The sequence below is a fragment of the Bufo bufo genome, chromosome 8, assembly GCF_905171765.1.
Source record: "Bufo bufo chromosome 8, aBufBuf1.1, whole genome shotgun sequence".
Taxonomy (NCBI): domain Eukaryota; kingdom Metazoa; phylum Chordata; class Amphibia; order Anura; family Bufonidae; genus Bufo; species Bufo bufo.
In genome coordinates this window covers 167,741,862-167,765,748 of record NC_053396.1, presented here as the reverse complement: position 1 = coordinate 167,765,748, position 23,887 = coordinate 167,741,862, and the positions used below count along the sequence as shown (strand labels likewise).

The 23,887-nt window shown below is 46.6% G+C and overlaps 1 long non-coding RNA gene across 1 annotated transcript; it reads right to left on the bottom strand.

The window, feature by feature from the left end:
• Positions 1-4,477: 4,477 nt before the first annotated feature.
• LOC120977983 lies at positions 4,478-22,582 on the bottom strand. Its single transcript, XR_005774023.1, has 3 exons — positions 22,572-22,582; positions 13,005-13,009; positions 4,478-4,609 (listed from the first exon to the last, which is right to left on the bottom strand). It is a non-coding gene; the product is annotated as an uncharacterized LOC120977983 (long non-coding RNA).
• Positions 22,583-23,887: the final 1,305 nt, after the last annotated feature.

The window sequence follows — 23,887 nt, the reverse complement described above, 5'->3', positions numbered from 1 at the left end:
ACCACATGGTCAGTGTGATTTCTCTCATCACACAAGTGCCATGGCCAAGACCATGTGGTGCCTCTCAGCCTGGGTGTCTCTGTAATTAGCATATGGCACCTGCTTTTGAATAGTAACCTAAACAGGATGCTTTTCATTAAACAATGACAGGCTTTTTGCAACTACAATTCCCCTGTTTTCTGAATTATTTTACTAAAATGTAGATGTGAACTGATAGTAGCTCAGAGAAGCAGAAGAGAGTCACATTTCCACAATAATGATCTGGAACTTCATGATCAAATTCATCATTTTTTTCGCACGGAGCCAATGGGTCATCAAATAACTACTGCATGATGTCATATCTGTATGCACAAAATGCACTGTGGTTATGTGACATGATATCATGCCGATTACACACAGTTTGTAAACCATAAGGGCACTGGAACAACCAAGATATAATACCCCTTTCCAGGGCTGGACTGATCCACCAGAGTACCAAAGGATCCTCTGGTGGGCCCAGGATCTGATACTGTAGTGAGTATTTGAGATCCAGAAGAAAAAATAACATTTGGATGCCTTTGGAGCCAATCATTTACCACTAGGGTCGATTTCTTTGATTCAAAACCTATTTAACTTTATTTATGATAAAAGGGTTGGGCCTTGAAAATAATTATCTTGTTGTCCCCAAGAACCTTGGTCCAACACTGCCCCTTTTATTTCCTTTCAATTCTACCATAACACACGCCCTTTGCTAATGAATTTCCTCTGGAGTGAGTCCTGCACCACCGGCTATCCATCAGGGATGAGCCCCATCTCTAGAAGACCCCCATAGCAGCTGTATGGCCTGGCAATGCTGTACATCAGGCATTGTAAAGTGCTGTGTGTTTATTCTAGTAGCGCTCTTCACCCTCCTCGCTGTAAAGCTGCAGTATCGTAGCAGGACCGCAAGATGCCTTCCACATAAAATAAACAATAAGTAAAAGAATCTTGATACCGCGCTCTGTCAGTTTTAGCTGCAATGTGAATAAGACCCCCTCACACCCTCCACACGGACTAAGCTGTGGGATATCACAAATCTGAGTTACCTTTACTCTAGATATTTTCTCCCAAGTCCTAGGTCCTTTTGGGATGTGTCTGGAGTTTTATTTTGCAGGCACAGGTCAGGTCAGAGTGTTTGCTCGTATCAATAGATGGCTTGCTGTGCATTTAATCAAATGCATATAGTACATTAGAGAAATGTCAAGATCAGAAACCAAATGGATATTTAACATGGATACACTGGCCCTATCTGGTTTAAATTGTGAAATTGAACTATATGCATTTGATTAAAAATGCATAGCAAGCCATCTATTGATACAAGCAAACATACACTAAACAGCAGAAATGCAACAGTTAAATCAGCGTGCAGGCACACAGACATAAATAGGCAGTGTCTTGTAACAGGGAAGGACCATTCCTGACGAAGGATAGCGACTCTATCCGAAACGCGTCGAGGCTTAGTGGTATCTGTGACGTCACTCCTGCTCTGTACGAGCGTGAACCACGAGATTGAACTAAAGGAGCCGCGCTGCCGGCCGGGGCACGTCTCCTGGTTCAAGACACTCTGACCTGACTTATGCCTGCAAAATGAAACTCCAGACACATCTCAAAAGGACCTAGGACTTGGGAGAAAACATCTAGAGTAAAGGTAACTCAGATTTGTGATATCCCACAGCTTAGTCCGTGCGGAGGGTTTTGAGGGAGTCTTATTCACATTGCAGCTAAAACTGACAGAGCGTGGTATCAAGATTCTTTTACTTATTAGGCATTGTAAAGTGTTACTTTGTGAGGGGCGTGGACAGCAGCCAAGATGGCTGGACGCACTTGAGAGGAGCTCCGTGGCTACTGCTACTCTACGGGATAAATCCTGATGAACACTGGCCTTTAATGCAAATCTAGACCCCTGGATGTGCCCTAATACACCCAAGAAGCAAGCGTAGCGCAAACTCACCCTGTGGGGGGACCGAAGAAAGCCTCGCTGGGTCCTGTGACGCGATTGCCGAGAGAGAAGGCTGGGCAGCAGACCTGCAAAGCGCTGGGGCACACATGACACGGTCAGCATTGTGGGATAGGATCAGGAGCAGGAGGACAGGAGCGGCAGCAGTAGATGACGGGGTGCAGCTGGAACTGCGAGCCGCCGACGATTTCCTGCCACACAGCCATCTTGCTGGCTCCCCTGGGGAGGGAGCCCAGGGGGAGGGAGCCCAGATCAGCACAGGCTCAAGCCACAGCGGAGACCTCAGTACGCTCTGCACTACGCAGAACAATCAAAACCTCTTGACCAAATTAATAGGGGCTTTATCCCAGACTGTTTAAATACACATATAGATATAAAGCGCAATATAGGAGCATAAGATAGCTCCAGAGAGAACAGCTGACTCCACTGGCAGCTCTAATAAATACAAGAAGGCACACTGCGCTGACCAAGCCCTGGACCCAGCTTTATCTTCTGTCTATCTACCTCTATACTGATATAACAATGGGGCCACAGAAAACACAAAGTGACGCCGAAAAATTGAGAGAATTTGCCAGACAACCAGATGAGAGTTTGCGATCACCTTTACCTCAGCGGAATATGTACACCAGGGCTAGTACTGCCTCAGATTTAGCGGCCCCTGAGGAAACTCAAGACAAACTCACTCTTAAGCAAGTATCAGCCCAAGTTCTGGAAGCCATTACTGCATGCAAGACATCTCTCACAGGGAAATTAGATGAAGTCAAGATTTATTTGGGCCTCCTGCATCAAGACCTGCACAACCTACGACACAGAGTTCAACACACTGAAGAGCGTATATCACGCATAGAAGATGCTACTGCCACTGTTCCCAGATCCATATCTGATCTTAATACTAAGGCCTCTTTCACAATACAGTATGTCCATTTCAGTGTTTTGCGTTCCGTTTTTAACAGATCCGTTGTTCCGTTTTTTTGGTTCTGTTGTGTTTCCGTTTCCGTTCCGTCGTTCCGTTCCGTTTTTCCGTATGGCATATACAGTATACAGTAATTACATTGAAAAAATTGGGCTGGCCATAACATTTTCAATAGATGGCTCAGAAAAAACGGAACGGAAACGGAAGACATACGGATGCATTTCCGTATGTGTTCCGTTTTTTTTTGCGGACCCATTGACTTGAATGGAGCCACGGACCGTGATTTGCGGGCAATAATAGGACATGTTCTATCTTTCCACGGAACGGAAAAACGGAAATACGGAAACGGAATGCATACGGAACACATTCCGTTTTTTTTGCGGAACCATTGAAATGAATGGTTCCGTATACGGACCGTATACGGAACGCAAAAAACGGACCACAAAACGGAAAAAAAAAACTGTAGTGTGAAAGAGGCCTAATGCAGAGCTTTGTAAGTAGAAGGCAGATGACCTAGAGAATAGACTCCACAAAAACAACATCAGAATCATCGGCTTGCCTGAAAGAGCAGAGGGCCTCACACCGGATGAGTTTATTGAAAACTGGATGAAAGAACTCTTCCCGGATGCAAATTTCTCTTTTGCGGTAGAAAGGGCTCACAGAGTACCAGCAAAACCTCCCCCACCTGGAGCCCCACCATGCTTGCAAGATTTCTCAACTGCAAAGATAGAGATAAGATATTGGCCCTAGCCAGAAGACAGCAAGAAATCAAATATGACAACACCAGAGTCTCCATCTTTACGGATTTTTCCATGGAGCTGCAGAAACAACGAGTCATCATCATGGATGTCAAGTGACGCCTGAGAGAGGCCAACATACCCTACTCCATGGGCTATCCTGCGAAACTAGAAGTGGTGGATGGCGACAGAGCAGTCTTCACCTCTGGAGAGGTATCTGAGTGGCTGGCCCTACGGCGAAGATCCCCAAGACTCTGAGACCCCTGGTAACAGCTGAGGACTGGTCACCAGATGGCATCATCGGACTAGCTAGGCTAAGTTGAAATATTTTAGATATGTCTAACTGCAGCTTCTTGTTCATACTTCTATACACTTTAGCCAATGACTAAGGGTCACATTAACTGTACTCATAAACTTAAATGTATACACCATAGTAGTAGCCGCAGCCCGCATGCTTCGGTCATAACATCATCAAAGGCAGAAGCATCCCGGTTTTACTGGCCTATAGTCTGGTTTGAGAGAAGGTATACCAGACATAAATTCACGAGAAACACAATTTTAGTGATTATAAGTTGTTTATCTAGTTTTATGTCCGTTCTGTTGCATACAGTTACCCAAACAGCACTGTTTTACACCACTACAACCATCGCAATATGTTCAATTCCTGATACTATATACTTGTCCAGGATTCCATGGCTGAGTTAAAAATTCTATCATGGAATGTAAGGGGACTAGGCACTCCACAAAAGAGATTAATGGTGCTGGCCTTTATCAGAAATTCTAGCCAACAAATTCTGTGTCTCCAAGAAACACATCTCATATCCAACACCTCTCGGGTCCTAAAGAGGTCTTGGGTACAGTGGGCCGCACATTCTTATCACACCTCTTCCTCAAGAGGGGTATCCCTGTTAGTACATAAACAACTACGCTGGGAGGCAAAAGAACTAGTCATTGATACGGAAGGCAGATATGTCTTTGTTCACGCTCTTATTGACAATGTACAATATACTTTATTAAGCATTTATAACTCTCCCCCTGGCTCTATTCTTATAACCCTCCCCCTGGCTCTATTCAGGTCTTACACGCAGCTGCTACTTTTGCGGCCACATATCCACATGCTAAAGTAATTTGCATGGGAGATTTAAACATGATGCTGGACCCCTCTCTAGACAGATTCCTTGACGCGGCAGACCCATCAAATACAGGGAGCCCTTCGAAATGAAATAGGTTCTTAACCGAATTCAGATGGTTTGATCTTTGGAGGACTAAATACCCCGGGGCTAGGGTGTATTCCTGCCACAGTGGCGGCCATAACTCCTTAAGTCGAATAGATTATATGTTAATGGACTAACGATGTTAAATCTCTGGTGCATAACATACTTACCTCTGATCACTTGCCAAACTAGGCACACTGACACGTAGCTGTCCTTCAATAATGTACAGAATAAATATACACCCGTTCTGGCTGATTCTCATGCCCTCAGCAGATGGGATCCCTTACCAAATACATGAGTTTCTGAAAGCACACGAAGAAGAGCCCAACCTAGATCTTGCGTGGGACACATTTAAGGCATTTCTCCGCGGGTCCTTACATTCCAGCATGAACTATATATTTAAAAAAAGACGCCAGAAGCTCTGAAATTAAGCTGGAGTCTTGGTATGCCGAGCTGGAACAGCAATATATCCGTCACCCGACTGATGCCAACAGGACTGCATGGCTTCAGACGGACAGACAGTATCTAATGGTACTTAAAGATAATGCTGATAGGAAACTATTTTTTATCAAACAGACTGCTTTCAAACTAGGTAACCAGTTGGCTAAGCTACTGGCTCAACTGATTCAACATGATTCACCATCTTCAGCGATCCTATCGGTCAGGAACCTTGCGGGACAGGAGCTTAGCACTCAGAAAACAATTATCCGCACCTTCACTCACTTCTACCAAGACCTATATGGATCCAGCATAGCAGCATCTGAAACAGATATAGCTACATACCTAGGAAGCATCCCTCTCCCTAAACTCACTATAACACAAAGTGCCCAATTAGATCAACTAATTTGCCTGGAGGAGGTACTACAAGCTATATCGGATCTTAACAATGGGAAATCTCCAGACGGGCTCGCCAAGGAGGTGTACGCTAGATACGCCTAGGTGCTAGACCCCCAATTGTTAGCCACCTTCCATTCGGCTCTGGAGAAGGGACGCCTACCTGACTCATTTATGGAAGCCACTATAATACTCTTGCTCAAACCTGACAAAGATCCCCTCGACTGCAGTTCCTATAGGCCCATAGCACTGTTAAACGTAGATTACAAAATTCTGACTAGAATATTGGCAACTCTTCTTAACCAGGTAATTCTGTCTCTAGTCCACCAAGACCAGACAGGTTTCATGCCAGGGAAGTCTACCACTGAGAACATCAGACGGGTTCAGGCCGTTGCGCAGATGGGCTATGCCCTGAACGCGGATTGGGCTTTGGCCTCACTGGATGCTGCCAAGTCATTTGACTCTATAGAGTGGACATATTTGCTAGGCTGCCTGAAGGGCTTTGGGTTTGGTCCACAGTTCCTCAGATTGATTAATATCCTGTACAGCAGCCCGGTAAGCAGGCTACTGATAAATGGAGAACTGTCAGAAAGTAGAATAACTCTAGGAAATGCCCAGGTTAAGTTATGGCGTTACCCCATCATAAAACAGGTTATAATAGTCATATTTGATATTCCTGAACTCCATATTTTGTGGGGAATGTGAATCTGTGCTCGCTACTTATGTACAGCGGAGACATCCCGAGATATGGCACATACCATATTTCAGAACTGGCATTCATCTCAGAAATACAGCCGGACCCAGCAGGCGGACTCTCAATTCCCCGCCTTGAGTCTGGGATCCTTATAACAAGGGCCTAGAATCTGCTAAAGGAGTTCTCCACTTTTAACAACACCTGGAGAGGGCCTCAGCCAAAGAACCCGTGGGCTGTAGGCATATTCGGATTATTATACTCTGGACAAAGGCTTCTTGGACTTTATCCCTGCAACGGACTATTTAACCAACGGACATCTTTTCTGCGGAAAATAAGTATTTTCTTTCTTTTCTCCATTTTTGTTTATTGGACTATACTTTCCTTGATTATTGTTTTAATAATTACTGTACATCTTGATAATTTGTATTGTGTATATATATATATATATATATATATATAATAAATGACCTCCAAGTCATTTCTCTAGCCATATGCCTGCTTTCAAACACTGCAAAAACTTACCCTAGCCTCTCCGAAGAGAAAGCTACTCGGTTCTGTTATCCGGATAGTGGGTTCCTAGCTCCCATTAATTGCAAGGTGGTGGCAGTTAAACTACCCTGTGTGTGGTTCCGGTCCGGTCGCTCACACGCTTACTTGCGGTCAATCGGCGGTCCAATCCCTGCGCTTTCAGCCTATCGACTGTACGGACTCAAGTTAGACTGTCGGTGTACTGAAAGTGGCGGGGAGGCCTGTTTGCGGATTGCCCACTAGGGGCGCTGTGATGGTTTCGTGATGTATTGTGGCCGCGGCGGTCGCAGTTCGTCACACTCGGGCCTAAGAATAAACTGGGAGAAGTCAGTTTACATGCCCCTGGGCAGAGCAGACTGGACGGGCCCTACACATGTAGCTCGATTAAAAGTGATGGACACATTCAAATATCTGGGGTTAAGAATCACTAAACGACACTTCCAGGCAATATCACTCAACTTTTACCGATTAATTGGTCACATTCGGAATAAATTACAAAACTGGGAACTGTTGCCTATTAACTTAATCAAAATGATCATACTCATTTGTTTTATGCAGTTCAGCATTCAGAAACGCACATACCCAAGTCGATTTTTAAAGAACTGGACTCCATGACTAGGGTCTTCATTTGGGGAAGATCTCTGGCCAAGCTTAGCTTAGATACATTAAGGCGCCCAAAAATGGAGGGAGGCATTATTTTATATACCACCTGGCTGGCCAACTGCGGCTTATTAACACCTGGTACACAAAAGAAGACCTGCCCACTTCAGAGTATTTTCTAAAACTTTATCTAAATTGTAACACATTATGGTCGGTCCTGGAGGCGTCCCCCAGATTTCAGAAGACATTGTTGCCATTGGATAAATTGGCTCAGACAGTCTGGAAAGGGGCCAAAGCACTGGCTCAATTTACGGAGGTTGTCTCAGACATACCCCTGTGGGACAATCAATCTTTTGATTATGGGAGCGAACAGATGGAAATTGGCAGTGGTCTAAACCCTTGGTGATATTTCTGATCAGGGAGTTCATAATGACGTTCACAGCACTGTCACAAAAGTATGATATCCCTCGTACCCACTTATTCTAATATTTACAACTTAGGGCTGCCATACAAACCAAGTTTCCAAACAATGGCACCAGGATTTCTAAGTATCCACTCATAGGAGTTGTCAAATCCCAGGGTCCCAGAGGACTAGTATCAGCGATCTACTCACACCTAGCACACAAGAGGAGCAGCACCAATCCCCCCCCCCCCCAGTTATAGACAAATGAAAAATATTGATACCCACACTCACAGAAGAATCCAGAACGGTTTTATTAGAATCACATTTACAAGTATCACCAGCAGTTAATAAAAAAATAATCCAGCTTTACATCATTCTTTAGGCATATCTCACACCAACTAGGTTGCATAGAATGCGCAGGGTGCCTTCCATGGCATGCCCGCGTTGTGGGGAACTGGAGGAGGACTTCTGGCAAATGATATGGAGTTGCAACCCGATTGTTGCGTTCTGGAAGGAGGTGACTGGTTTTCTTTCCTTGTTATTGCCGGTGCAGGTGGCTGGCACCCCTGAGGTCTGCCTGCTGGGAGTGCAGAACGAAGACAATTGGGATCACTATATGACAATATTCTTAAAGGAATCACTGTTTATGGCACGTAAATGTATTGCTCTGAGATGGTATAGCCCCAATACACCGAACTTGACTAGGTGGAAATTACAAATAAACCAAATCCTACCATATATAGGGTTAGCTTTTAAACACCGCAATAAACCACAAAAATTTGACAAGGTTTGGGGCCTATGATGTGGGTCTCCTCACAATATGTACTCGTCCTCGAGACTTCAACAAGTTTTGTCGTCAGCTTGAGGAATCATGGATCAGTTGGTTTAGTGGGGCCACCTGTGAAAAAAAAAAAAAAATTATAATGCTATATCAGTGAAGGCGTAAGGAATTCATAACAATGCAATGGTTGGTTGGAGAAGTTGACAATAAGGTTTCTGTATAACTGTTCACACTTTATTCTGTAATAAGAGTGTATGATGGTGAAGTTATTTCACTTTTGTTAATAAAAGAGTTCAAAAATAAAAAGTGTTACTTTGTGAAGATTCCTGAGTTTCCCCACAATGCAGAAGCCTGAATACTGTAGCTTGTCACTCTGAAATACAAAGTGCTCCATCTTCTGTAAATACTTTACGTTGCTCTCGGGCTTCACACAGTGCAGTGCTATATCCCCTAACTCTTAGATTGTGCTGGGTTTCTGATGTAGTACATCTTTACAATCTGAGACAAGCTGTCTCTAGTGATGATCTCTGTTACGCCTGACAATACTTGTTCTAATCCTGTGCTCTCCTGTGCATGTTAAGCACTGATTAATGGTTACCGAGCAGATTCTGTACATCTAAGTGTTATTGAGTATTGTACTCATAGGTATAATATGTCTTTACATCCTTTATACTACCCATTCTTAGAACAAATACAGTAAATAAATTTGATCCTCACTAGAGATAACAAATGTTAGCTCTGTCTTCTGATCCCAAAACACTGAGAATTTGAAAATTATTTTCAATTTCAGCAGACTGCATGTGGTTGAGAATCAGTATTTTCTAAATTAAAGCATACCTGTCATCACAGGAGACTTTTAATAACAATTAGAGTTGAGCGGACGCCTGGATGTTCGGGTTTGACGGGTTCGGCCGAACTTGAGAAAAAAGTTCGGGACCTGAACTTGACCCGAACTTGACCCCGAACCCCATTGAAGTCAATGGGGATCCGAACTTTTGAGCACTAAAATGGCTGTAAAAATGTCATGGAATGAGCTAGAGGGCTGAAAATGGCATCAAAATGTGGTTAAGAGCATGGCAAGTGCTCTCCAAACAAATGTGGAAAGGGAAATGACTTTTACTAGCATAAAATACGTAAAAATAAAAAATAATAATCTTGATCTAGGAGGACGAGGTCCATATGGAGTAGGAGGTTGAGGAGGCGGTGGATGTGGCGGTGTAGGTGGAAGCGGCGGTGGAGGAGGAGGTAGCCTACACTGCTTTTTGGTTTTAAATTTTATTTTTAAAATTAGGGTACACCCCAAAACATTGGGAAATATAACCTGTGATAACCCCCTCCAGTCATGCTAAACACACGTTCAGACAATACACTGAGTGCAGGGCAGGCCAGCACCTCCAAGGGGTAAAGGGCAAGCTCAGGCCATGTGCCCAATTTGGAGACCCAGAAGTTGCATGGTCTAACCCCTGTCAGTCAGTTCGTGTAGGCGTGTGCACACTTACTGCCCCACCATGTCGCACGTCCCCGTGATGTTCACTATCCAATTTGATATCTGCTCCAACAACTTTCGATGTTCTTTTATGCGCCTACCATGGTGATCACGGGTGGCGGGGAAACAGGATTCCAGGCCAGAAAGGGAGCATGAGAAAGAGAGACCACATCTAAGGGAGGATTCATTTTTTCAAATTTAAAATTATAGAGTTGAAATATGGGAAAAATTATTAAAGCATAAAAGTGTGACAACTTTTCAAAGTTTAAGCATTGAATGAAAGGATGTGGCGCGCATTAATTACTGAATAATATATTACATTTTATTCCCTGTCACCTATGCATAGCAGGTTTTTATTCACGTCTAAAATCGTATAATGTCAACCCAAGAATGTAACAGAAAAATTATAGAAATTTATTAAGCTGTCAACTAAGTAGAGGAGGGGTATATTACACCCAAAAATTGGTGAATTTCACCAGAAAATGTAACAGACAATTTTTTTTTTTTTCGGTCTACTAGCTATAGGAGTGGTACATCACACCAAAAAATTGGCGAATTTCACCAGAATATATAACTGCCATTTTTTTTTGTTTAACCTGTCTACTAGGTATAGCAGTGGTACTATACACCCAAATTTTTTTTAATTTCGCCAAAAAAATGTAACTGACAATTTATTTATTTTTTTTAACCGGCCTACAGGGTATAGCAGTGGTACTATACACCCAAAAATTGGTGAATTTCACCCGAAAATGTTAATGACAATATATTTTATTTAAATGGCCTACTAGGTATAGCAGTGGTACTATACACCCAAAAATTTGTGAATTTTACCTGAAAATGTAAATGACAAAGTAGTGAATTGATATAAAATAAAATACGTACAAATTAAAAAAAAAATTGATTTATGATGTGGAGTTCCATATGGAGTAGGAGTTTGAGGAGGCGGTGGACGTAGCGGTGTAGGAGGAAGCGGCGGTGGAGGAGGACGAGGTAGCCAACACAGGTTTTTGGTTTTAATTTAATTTTTTTAAATTAGGGTACACTCTAAAAGAGTGTAAAATATCCAAAATACAAAAATGAGCAATTGCGCTGCAGTATAAAAATGGCTGGTTAGTGCCGGTATACATGTCTATTCAGCACAAGGTACGGACAAGTCCTGAAGGATCCATGCCTGGTTCATTTTAATGAATGTGAGCTTGTCCACATTGACTGTGGACAGGCGGCTGCGCTTGTCTTTGATGACGCCCCCTGCCGTGCTAAACACACGTTCAGATAATACACTGGCTGCAGGGCAGGCCAGAACCTCCAAGGCGTAAAGGGCAAGCTCAGGCCATGTGCCCAATTTGGAGACCCATAAGTTTAAGGGGGCAGACCCGTCATTCAGTACGTGTAGGCGTGTGCACACAGACTGCTCCACCATGTTGGTGAAATGCTGCCTCCTGCTAAGACGTTCCATATCAGCTGGTGGTGCTGGTTGTTGTGGTGTGCTGACAAAGCTTTTCCACATTTCGGCCATGCTAACCCTGCTTTCTGAGGTGCTGGCGGTGCCCCAGCTGCCTTGGCGACCTCGCCCTCTGCTTTCGCCTTGTGCTTACACTGTGCCCCCGCTGTCAGGTGGGAATGCCACCAGCAGCGCATCTACCAGAGTGCGCTTGTACTTGCGCATCTTACGATCATGCTCCAGTGAGGGAATTAAGGACGGTACGTTGTCCTTGTAACAGGGATCCAGCAGCGTGGCCACCCAGTAATCAGCACAAGTTATAATGTGGGCAACTCGGCGGTCGTTGCGGAGACACTGCAGCATGTATTTGCTCATGTGTGCCAGGCTGCCCAGAGGCAACGAAAAGCTGTCCTCTGTGGGAGGTGTGTTCTCGTCTGTGTCCTCTGTATCCCCCCCAGCCACGCACCAGTGATGGCCATGAGCTGGTCTGGGTGCCACCCTGCTGTGAACACGGTTCCTCCTCCTCCTCCTCCTCATCCTCCACCTCGTCATCCTCCAGAACTGTGTCCTGGCTGGACAATTGTGTACCTGGCGTTTGTGAATGCAGGAACCCACCCTCTGAGCCACTTAGAATGACTGGCCGGAAACCCCATGAAATGATCCTTCTTCCTCCTCATTCTCCTGTGCCATCATCGCCAGGAGCGTTTTTTCAAGGAGGCATAGAAGTGTGATAGTAACGCTGAGAACGGCGTTATCGGCACTGGCCATGTTGGCAGGGCCGGATTAACGTAGGGGCTGATGGAGCTGCCGCTCCAGGCCCCTACCATAAAATAGGCCCATCTGCCAGCCAAAAGGCCGTCGGGAGGGTTAAAAGTCCTCTGTTGTACACAGCGCAGCGTCACATAGCACACAGACAATGCAGAGACACTCACCTCAGGCTGGCAGCAGGGAGCCTGAGGGAGGGACTCGGGAGGAGCGTAATATGATCCTAGAGTGGAAGCTGCTTCTGCCAGCCCCTCCCACCAACCAATCAGAGCTGAGGCAAGGCAAGCACTAGCAGCTCTGAGTCGTCTGAGTAGTACAGGGAGTCTTCACAGGTCCTGTAAGGGAACTGCACAGTGTAAAGTGTAGTTCCCAGGTTAGAACAGTGCATCTGCCAGGACCTGTGATGACATCATCTTCAGCATCACAGGTCCTGCAGAATCTAGCAAAGGAACTGCACCAAAAAGGGTGTAGTTCCTAGGTTTGAAAGGTACATCTGCCAGGACCTGTGATGACATCATCACAGGTCCTTCAACCTCTAACAGCAAGTATTAGAAGTTCACAATCAGCTCTGCATTGATCCATACAGACTGGAATGGAGTGGTAAGAGGAGGTCCTCCACTTTTCATCATTTACCCCCCCTCCATGCCCTGTTTTTATTGAATGCTCACTCATGTATAATACTTCAGACAGGTACAGTGACCACAACCTCATGTACTTCACACACACAGTGACTATAATGCATAACTGACCACATATTTCTATAAACACTGCATCTACAGTATTATACCTTGTATGCCTCACATCTATATATATCTATATATATACACGCACACTGCATATATTAAACAGTATTATAGATGCAATATGTACAGATATATAATATATATTGCAGTGTACTGATATGTGAGGTACAAGGTATAATATATGCAGTGTGTATAGATATATTGTATATACAGCAGTGTACTGATATGTTAGGTACGAGGTATAATAGATGGTGTGTACAGGTATATTGTATATACAGTATTGGATTGATATGTGAGGTACGAGCTGTAATTTATACCTCATATATCAGTACACTGCTGTATATACTATATACCTGAACACACTGCATATATTATACCACGTTCCTCACATATCAGTACACTGCTGTATGCACTATACATCTGTACACACTGTATCTATTATGCCTCTTTTGTGTGCCAGGCCTGTTTTGTAATCCCAATCCGGCCCTGATGGCATAAATTATAAAACAGCAGCGAACATAGTTCATGGAACAAAGAGAGAGGCCTGGAATGGGTAGTGGGAGGGGCTATGAAAGGGGAATGGGGGCCCAATTTAGATTCTTTCTATGGGGCCCAGTGATTTCTATGTACGCCTTTGACAGGAGCAGAGAGATAAGAGAAGTGACAGATGACACAGAGTTTAGATTACAGGTTGAATTAACCCTTTAGGATCAAATTGGCTTCTCAGGAGATATATACACTCACCTAAAGAATTATTAGGAACACCATACTAATACGGTGTTGGACCCCCTTTTGCCTTCAGAACTGCCTTAATTCTACGTGGCATCGATTCAACAAGGTGCTGATAGCATTCTTTAGAAATGTTGGCCCATATTGATAGGATAGCATCTTGTAGTTGATGGAGATTTGAGGGATGCACATCCAGGGCACAAAGCTCCCGTTCCACCACATCCCAAAGATGCTCTATTGGGTTGAGATCTGGTGACTGTGGGGGCCATTTTAGTACAGTGAACTCATTGTCATGTTCAAGAAACCAATTTGAAATGATTCGAGCTTTGTGACATGGTGCATTATCCTGCTGGAAGTAGCCATCAGAGGATGGATACATGTTCTCATTCTGTTTACGCCAAATTCGGACTCTACCATTTGAATGTCTCAACAGAAATCGAGACTCATCAGACCTGGCAACATTTTTCCAGTCTTCAACAGTCCAATTTTGGTGAGCTCGTGGAAATTGTAGCCTCTTTTTCCTATTTGTAATGGAGATGAGTGGTACCCGGTGGGGTCTTCTGCTGTTGTAGCCCATCTGCCTCAAGGTTGTGCGTGTTGTGGCTTCACAAATGCTTTGCTGCATACCTCGGTTGTAACGAGTGGTTATTTCAGTCAATGTTGCTCTTCTATCAGCTTGAATCAGTCGGCCCAATCTCCTCTGACCTCTAGCATCCACAAGGCATTTTTGCCCACAGGACTGCCGCATCCTGGATGTTTTTCCCTTTTCACACCATTCTTTGTAAACCCTAGAAATGGTTGTGCGTGAAAATCCCAGTAACTGAGCAGATTGTGAAATACTCAGACCTGCCTGTCTGGCACCAACAACCATGCCACGCTCAAAATGGCTTAAATCACCTTTCTTTGCCATTCTGACATTCAGTTTGGAGTTCAGGAGATTGTCTTGACCAGGACCACCCCCCTAAATGCATTGAAGCAACTGCCATGTGATAGGTTGACTAGATAATTGCATTAATGAGAAATAGAACAGGTGTTCCTAATAATTCTTTAGGTGAGTGTATGTTAAAGGCATCTCATTCAGTAGCTATATACAGTGGCGGAAATAATTATTTGACCCCTCACTGATTTTGTAAGTTTGTCCAATGACAAAGAAATGAAAAGTCTCAGAACAGTATCATTTCAATGGTAGGTATATTGTAACAGTGGCAGATAGCACATCAAAAGGAAAATCGAAAAAATAACTTTAAATAAAAGATAGCAACTGATTTGCATTTCATTGAGTGAAATAAGTATTTGAACCCTCTAACAAAAAAAGACTTAATACTTGGTGGAAAAACCCTTGTTTGCAAGCACAGAGGTCAAACGTTTCTTGTAATTGATGACCAAGTTTGCGCACATTTTAGGAGGAATGTTGGTCCACTCCTCTTTGCAGATCATCTCTAAATCCCTAAGGTTTCGAGGCTGTCTCTGTGCAACTCTGAGCTTGAGCTCCCTCCATAGGTTTTCGATTGGATTAAGGTCCGGAGACTGACTAGGCCACTCCATGACCTTAATGTGCTTCTTCTTGAGACACTCCTTTGTTGCCTTTGCTGTATGTTTTGGGTCATTGTCGTGCTGGAACACCCATCCACGACCCATTTTCAGTTTCCTGGCAGAGGGAAGGAGGTTGTCGCTCAGGATTTCACGATACATGGCTCCGTCCATTTTCCCGTTTATGCGAATAAGTTGTCCTGTGCCCTTAGCAGAAAAACACCCCCAAAGCAAAATGTTTCCACCCCCATGCTTGACGGTGGGGACGGTGTTTTGGGGGTCATAGGCAGCATTTTTCTTCCTCCAAACACAGCGAGTTGAGTTAATGCCAAAGAGCTCTATTTTGGTCTCATCAGACCACAGCACCTTCTCCCAGTCACTCTCTGAATCATTCAGGTGTTCATTGGCAAACTTCAGACGGGCCTGCACATGTGCCTTCCTGAGCAGGGGGACCTTGCGAGCCCTGCAGGATTTTAATCCATTGCGGTGTAATGTGTTTCCAATGGTTTTCTTGGTGACTGTGGTCCCTGCTAATTTGAGGTCATTAACTAACTCCTCCCGTGTAGTTCTAGGATGCTTTTTCACCTTTCTCAGAACCATTGACACCCCACGAGGTGAGATCTTGCGTGGAGCCCCAGAGCGAGGTCGATTGATGGTCATTTTGTGCTCCTTCCATTTTCGAACAATCGCACCAACAGTTGTCACCTTCTCTCCCAGCTTCTTGCTAATGGTTTTGTAGCCCATTCCAGCCTTGTGCAGGTCTACAATTTTGTCTCTGACATCCTTGGACAGCTCTTTGGTCTTTCCCATGTTGGAGAGTTTGGAGTCTGCTTGATTGATTGATTCTGTGGACAGGTGTCTTTTATACAGGTGACTAGTTAAGACAGGTGTCCTTAATGAGGGTGACTAATTGAGTAGAAGTGTCTAACCACTCTGTGGGAGCCAGAACTCTTAATGGTTGGTAGGGGTTCAAATACTTATTTCACTCAATGAAATGCAAATCAGTTGCTATCTTTTATTTAAAGTTATTTTTTCGATTTTCCTTTTGATGTGCTATCTGCCACTGTTACAATAAACCTACCATTGAAATGATACTGTTCTGAGACTTTTCATTTCTTTGTCATTGGACAAACTTACAAAATCAGTGAGGGGTCAAATAATTATTTCCGCCACTGTAACTAAGGGTGGGTTCACATCTCCTTTATGGATTCCGTTAAGTGGGGACTGTGGGGACTATTTTATTATCAGCCAGTGACTGTGTTACTGTAATACTGTTATCAATTCAGCACATAGTTTTCCCTGTGCATTCACATTTCACTTCACTTGGTTCGTTGTACTACTGTCTGTGTCAAACTGTTGTCACTGTGGGTAACAATGCACAACAGACAACAATACACACCACAGTGACAGCTCCTGAGTCCTCCTGTCCAGCGTCAGCCTCAGCTTCCCTTCACTATCACTATAATCAATCACTCTTCCTGATCCGGACTCACTCATTAGAGAGCTGAAGAGCCGACTGAGTCAGCAGCAGCAAGTGAATCGAATGGATAGCATCTGCGCATGCGCACCGGCACCTAGAGTCTTCGGTTCACTTGCGAGTCAGCTCAGCAGTCAGTGACTCAGCAAGTGAACCGAAGATCCGATTCATGAATCGGTTCATTTGAATGAGCTGATTCAAATGAACCGAATTATCTGAAAGATCCGAACTTCCAATCACTACAGAGGTCATATCCGGCGGGCCGCGGCATTACAGGAACAGCACCAGCTGCTCTGACGTCCTGCCGCCAGATATACATCACAGGATATCCGGCGGCAGGACGTCAGAGCAGCTGGTGCGGTTCCTGTAATGCCGGCCTGCCGGATATGACCTCAGTGCGCCCGCGGTTATCCCTCCTGCACGCTGCGCTGTGTACAACCTGCTCAGCAGTTTCGACCAGCACACGGCCCACAGCGCTCAGCCACACCAGCCCGTGAGACAGCAGGAGCTTCTGGAGCAGGGCAGGTATCAGATAAACTCATCCAGTTGGAAGGGAGGGCAATCATAGTGCTGTTATGATTTATGGACACAGCTCTCAGCATGCTCAGCCAGCCTTCTATCTGGCTTTGCATCTTGAGAGTCACAGTCCACAGGCTGTTTCTGAGCCTGTGGACTGTGACTCTCAAGAAGCACAGCCAGATAGATGGCTGGCTAAGCATGCTGAGAGCTGTGTCCATAAATCATAACAGCGCTATGAAAATTACTGACTGGCTAAGCATGCTGAGAGCTCAGTCTCTATAACATAACACATTAAAGAAATTACTGTTTCTAGCTGCTAGTCCACAGCAGCTAGAAACAGTAATTTCTTTAAAGGGATTCTGTCACCAGGTTTGACCCCTGTCAGCTAAAAATATGCTAATGTTCAGGGCGTCTTCACGATTCCTAATGTGGGCTTATAAATGTCATCTGTGGGCTTATTTAGCTAAAAAACAGCTATTACTAACCTGTCAGTCAAACAAATAAGGTGCCTAAGGGGATGTTAATGGGTGCAAGATGCCCGCCGCACCCACCGCCGTTCGTGCCCAGCGCCGCCTTTCCGGACTTCTGCACCGCCTCCTAATCCTCTGTGCCGCCTCTCGCTCTCCCTCCCTCCCCCCTCCTTCTGCTGTAAGATCTCGCGCTTGTGCACAGGGCTCTGCCTGATGCGCCCGTGCAGACTTCTCCATTTGGCTTCTTACAGCGAAGTGCGCATGCGCCGGCACTTCGCTCAACCCCTGTATGCGCGAGAACTTACAGCAGGAGGAGGGGGGAGGGAGGGAGAGCGAGAGGCGGCACAGAGGATTAGGAGGCGGCGCAGAAGTCCGGAAAGGCGGCGCTGGGCACGAACGGCGGCGGGTGCGGCCGACACCTTGCATTCATTAACATCCCCTTGGGCACCTTATTTGTTTGACTGACAGGTTAGTAAAAGCTGTTTTTTAGCTAAATAAGCCCACAAATGATATTTATAAGCCCACATTAGGAATCGTGAAGACGCCCTGAACATCAGCATATTTTTAGCTGACAGGGTTGAAAACTGGTGACAGAATCCCTTTAAAGAGGACCTTTCACCGATTCTTACCCTATGAACTAATTATACAGACATGTGGAGCGGCGCCCGGGGATCTCACTGCACTTACTATTATCCCCGGGCGCCGCTCCGTTCTCCTGCTATGCCCTCCGGTATCTCCATTCCCTAAGTTATGGTAGGCAGAGTCTGCCCTTGTTCTTCTGTAGCGCTGGCCAATCGCATTGCAGAGCTCACAGCCTGGGAGAAAATAACCTCCCAGGCTGTGAGCTCTGCGCTGCGATTGGCCAGTGCTAGAGCAGAACAAGGGCAGACTCCGCCTACCATAACTTAGGGACTGGAATCTCCGCCTACAATAACTTAGTGAGCGGAGATACCGGAGGGCATAACGGGAGAACGGAGCGGTGCCCGGGGATAATAGTAAGTGCAGTGAGATCCCTGGGTGCCGCTCCACATGTCTGTATAGTTAGTTCATAGGGTAAGAATCGGTGAAAGGTCCTCTTTAATGTGTTATGTTATTTAGACACAGCTCTCAGCATGCTTAGCCAGCCTTCTATCTGACTGGCTAAGCATGCTGAGTGCTGTGTCCATAAATCATAACACAGCTCTATGAAAATTACTGTTTCTAGCTGCTGTTGTCCACAGCCCACAGCAGCTAGAAAACAGTAATCTTCATAGTCATGTTAAATGATAACTATAGTGTCAGGAAAACAAAGCGGTTTTCCTGACACTATAGTGCCCTGAGGGTGCCCCCACCCTCAGGGTCCCCCTCCCGTGGTCCCCCTCCATGTTGCCAAGATAGACGCCAAATGAAGGGGTAGTTGCAGGAACAAAATACTTTAATGGTATCGATAAAATATATATGTAATTAAGACACTGAGTGCAGTTCCATAAAAAGGCCCAGCAAAATCCTCAGCACCAGGCCCATGATGCTCTTAATCCGGCCCTGCATGTTGGTGGAGTACTCAAAACAGCGCAACAAGGAACACAGGTCTCACATGGAGGCCCAGTCATTGGTGGTGAAGTGGTGCTGTTCCGCCGAGCGGCTCACCCATGCGTGCTGCAGCTGAAACTCCACTATCGCCTGCCGCTGCTCGCACAGTTTAGCCAGCATGTGCTAGGTGGAGTTCCACCTTGTGGGCACGTCGCATATGAGGAGGTGAGCGGGAAGGTCGAAGTTATGCTGCAGCGCTGACAGGCGAGCAGCAGCAGGGTGAGAACGCCGAAAACGCCCAAAGACGGCCCGCACTTTATGCGACAGCTCTGACATATCGGGGTAATTTTGAAGGAATCTCTGCACCACCAAATTCAGCACATGCACCAGGCAAGGGATGTGCGTCAAACCGGCTAGTCCCAGAGCTGCTACGAGATTTTGCCCATTATCGCACACCACCAGGCCCGGCTTGAGGCTGACTGTCACAAACCACTCATCGGTCTGTTGTTCAAGGCCCGTCCACAGCTCCTGCGCAGTGTGTAGTTTGTCCCCCAAACAGATAAGTTTTAAAACTGCCTGCTGTCGTTTACCCCTGGCTGTGCTGAAGTTGGTGGTGAAGGTGTTACACTGACCGGATGAGGAGCTGGTAGAGGATGAAGAAGCAGAGTAGGAGGAGGAAGCAACAGGAGGCAAACTGAAGCGCCCTGCAATCCTCGGTGGTGGAAGGACATGCGCCAAACTGCTATCCGCCTCAGGCCCAGCCGCCACTGCATTTACCCAGTGTGCTGTTATGGATATATAACGGCCCTGACCGTGCTTACTGGTCCACGTATCCGTAGTGAGGTGCACCTTGCCACAGATGGCGTTGCGCAGTGCACATCTGATTTTGTCCCCAACTTGGTTGTGCAGGAAAGGGATGGCTCTCCTGGAAAAGTAGTGGCGGCTGGGCACAACGTATTGTGGGACAGCCACCGCCATAAGGCCTTTAAAACTATCCGTCTCCACCAGACGGAATGACAGCATTTCAAAGGCCAGTAATTCCTAGGGATCGCAGGTGGGTAGGGGGGTACTTCCTCTTCTTCTCCAGCGTTTGGGAGTCGGAGAGCACAGAGCGCCAAAAAATGGGGCGGGTGGGAGGGAGATGTCCGTTCTCCTGCTACTCTTCCCCAAAATGGCGCCGGTCCGCTTGCGCCCGCCCCTTCTTGTAACCTCTGCCCTCTCCGCGCCAACTCCGCCCACCTTACTTCACTTAACCCTTCCTCGCCCCGGCCCCGGCGCCCAAAACCCCTCATGCAGGGCCTACCTCCAGCGTCCGGCCTTTCTTAAATGGGTTATTGGGTATTTGCCAGGGCCTACTGTACCCACATAATAAACTCCCCTTACCCCCCAACCATCTCCCCCCTAAATGAATACACACAGTCTGTGTTGGATTAAATCGGCCACAGCAGCCGTTTATTAATAAATAAATAAATACATAACATATATAAATAAATATATATAATATAACAATAACTTTGCCACACCCCCTGACGAGGGAGTTCATAGAAGCCCCAAATTTCTAACATATAAAAAACATGCCAACCCGGCACTTCCATCTTGCCTCCAGCCGCAAAACTCCAGCTCGGAGACACCAACTGATGGACGCCTCTCTGAACGAACCAAAAATGCCCCAACTATGAGAGTCCAGCCCCCCTCCTGGGGGCCCTCCCATTTTCCACACCATCCAAGACCACCAGCTTCTATGACCTTCCCCCGCCAACGACGCGCGGCTTGACTCCTCCCTCAAGCACGCGCGTTCCTCCACATGCCAAGCGCCCTCTCAATGACACCCTGCAGGCCCAAGGACCACAAATCAATTCCTACCGCTTTCAAATGAACCCCATCAGCCCTCCAAAATCCTCCTGTACCCGCCTCCAACTCCACATGCCGAACCACCACCGCCCCATTCCTGGCCGCAAACTTACCCACCGCCCTGTTCACCTTCACCCGTGCCTTATTCACCCTCTCAAACGACCTGGCCTCTCGCCATGACTGCCTATACACCATGTCCGACCAAACAGTGATCATCCCGGGGAACAACGACCACAACCGCAACAAGTCAAACTTGATATCCTTGATCAATTCCCGACAAGACCTCACCCCCAAGTCAATACATCCCACATGCAGCACCAGAATATCCGGGGCCCTATCCAACCTCGCATGCCTATGAACCTCCCCCATCACACTCCCCCACAACATCCCTCTACGCCCAATCCATCTCACTACTGCCTCCTCCCTACCTATCCCCAACTGCCATCCGTTGGGCCTCACATCCGCCCGCAAGGCACCCCAAAAAACAAACGAATGTCCCAGGATCCAGACTAACGCCGCCTCACCACCTGCAACAAGAAAAATGAGAATAAAACACAGACAAAACACGGCACCCTCCAACACCAACTCACAAACCCCCCAAACGCACATATGAATTAAAACGCGCCGACTCCCACCGCCCAATCTTCTTAATCACCTCGTCACCCAGCCCCAATCTCGCCGCCTCCGTCGCCGCCCCAATACGAAAGGAATGACCAGTAAAGCCTCTGGAGTCCATTCCCAACTCTACCATACACTTCTTAAATACAGCCACAAACTGGAACCTCGACAAAAACGAACCATCCTCGTGTCTCAACAACGGACCCTCCCCCCCCCAACATACCGCCGCCCTATACTCCCTCAAACAACTAACTGGACAAACCAAGCACCCCGCTACCGCATACAAGAACACACTACGACCCCTTCCCTCCCTATCCGTCTTGGATACCCTAATCCGTACCACCACCCTATCCTCAAACAGATCCACGTCCTCACTCCCCAAACCACCCGCAGAAACCGTACTCTTACTCACCAGTTCCCCCAGCTGGAAAGCCCAGAAAAAGGCCAACGAAAAAGCCAATTTAAATAAGCGAACCTCACTATCCGAACTACAAACCGACTCCACACAAACCCCCACTCTCAAAAGCAACTCAAATGAAACCGGCCTCCGACCGTCCGCCAACTGACCCCCTCGTCGAAAACCCTTCAGCACCTGTTTTACCAAAAAGGATTTGGTAACATCCGGAAGGCCCCTCAATCTGAAACCAAAAACCAATCCCGCAAAAAACTGGTTAACCCTTGCCACCGACCAACCCTCCTCCACGATGTGCCCCAAAAACAATACCAACGGGACCTCCCCCCCATCAACTCCAACCCCCAGACTCGCACACCACTGCTCCCAAGAACGCCACGCCTTACCATAGTCCGACCAGGTACCCTCACTCAACGACCTCCTAAGCAAACCCGCTATAGTACCTCCAAGAGATCCCAGAGCCAAACCGAGCACTCCAACCCCTCCGTCTCTGCCTCCGGCGCCAGCTGACGAAAACGCTCCAACTGCAAATGAGACAGAGAGTCAGCCACCCCGTTATCAACACCCGGCACATGTACCGCCACAACCCACGTGTTCAGAGGCAAACACATCAGCCGAACCACAGGAGGTGAAGATGCCGTAAGACTGTTAACCGCCTGCACAACACCCAAGTTATCGCAATGCCACCTCACTTTCCTGTCCTTGAACTTTTCCCCCCACTGCACCACCGCCAGCACTATCGGGAACAATTCGAGAAACGCCATGTTCCTCACCCAACCTCTCTCAAATCAACCCACCGGCCATTTATCCGCGCACCACTGTCCTTAGCAATACACCCCAAAACCCCCCCAGCAGCGTCCGAAAACAAGTCACAACTCTCCACCACCTCACCCATGACCAACGCCCTGCCGTTAACTGCCCCAAGAAACCATCCCAAACCTCCAAATCCCTCCTCAATTCCCTCCCCAGCCGAATAAAATGGTGACCCGACACCACACCTGCATTCGCCGCCAATCTCCTACAAAATATCCTGCCCATCGGAATGATCCTGCAAGCAAAATTCAACTTCCCTAACAAGGATTGCAATTCCTTCAAACGAATCTTCGGCCCTCCCCTCGCCGACTGCACTGCGGACCTCATATCAACCAATTTGTCCTCAGGTAACCTACACTCCATCCGAACCGTATCCAGCACTATACCTAAAAAACATAACTCCGTAGTGGGGCCGAACGTCTTCTCCACCGACAATGGCACCCCAAACGCTCCAAACACCGCCTGCAATGATGCCAACAACAACCCACACACCCTGGAATCCGCCGGACCCAAGCACAGGAAGTCGTCCAAATAATGAATGAGCGACTGACACCCCGCCACATCCTTCACTACCCATTCTAAAAAGGAGCTAAACTTCTCAAAATATGTGCAAGAGACCGAACACCCCATTGGCAAACACCCATCAACAAAATACCCCCCCTCCCAAAAACAACCCAACAAACGCAAACTATCAGGATGAACCGGCAAGAGGCGAAACGCGGCCTCAATGTCCGCCTTCGCCAAAAGCGTACCCGGTCCCAACTTCCTAACCCAACTAACCGCCGTATCAAAGGAGGTGTAAACAACCGAACACAACTCCGGATCAATCCCATCATTCACCGATG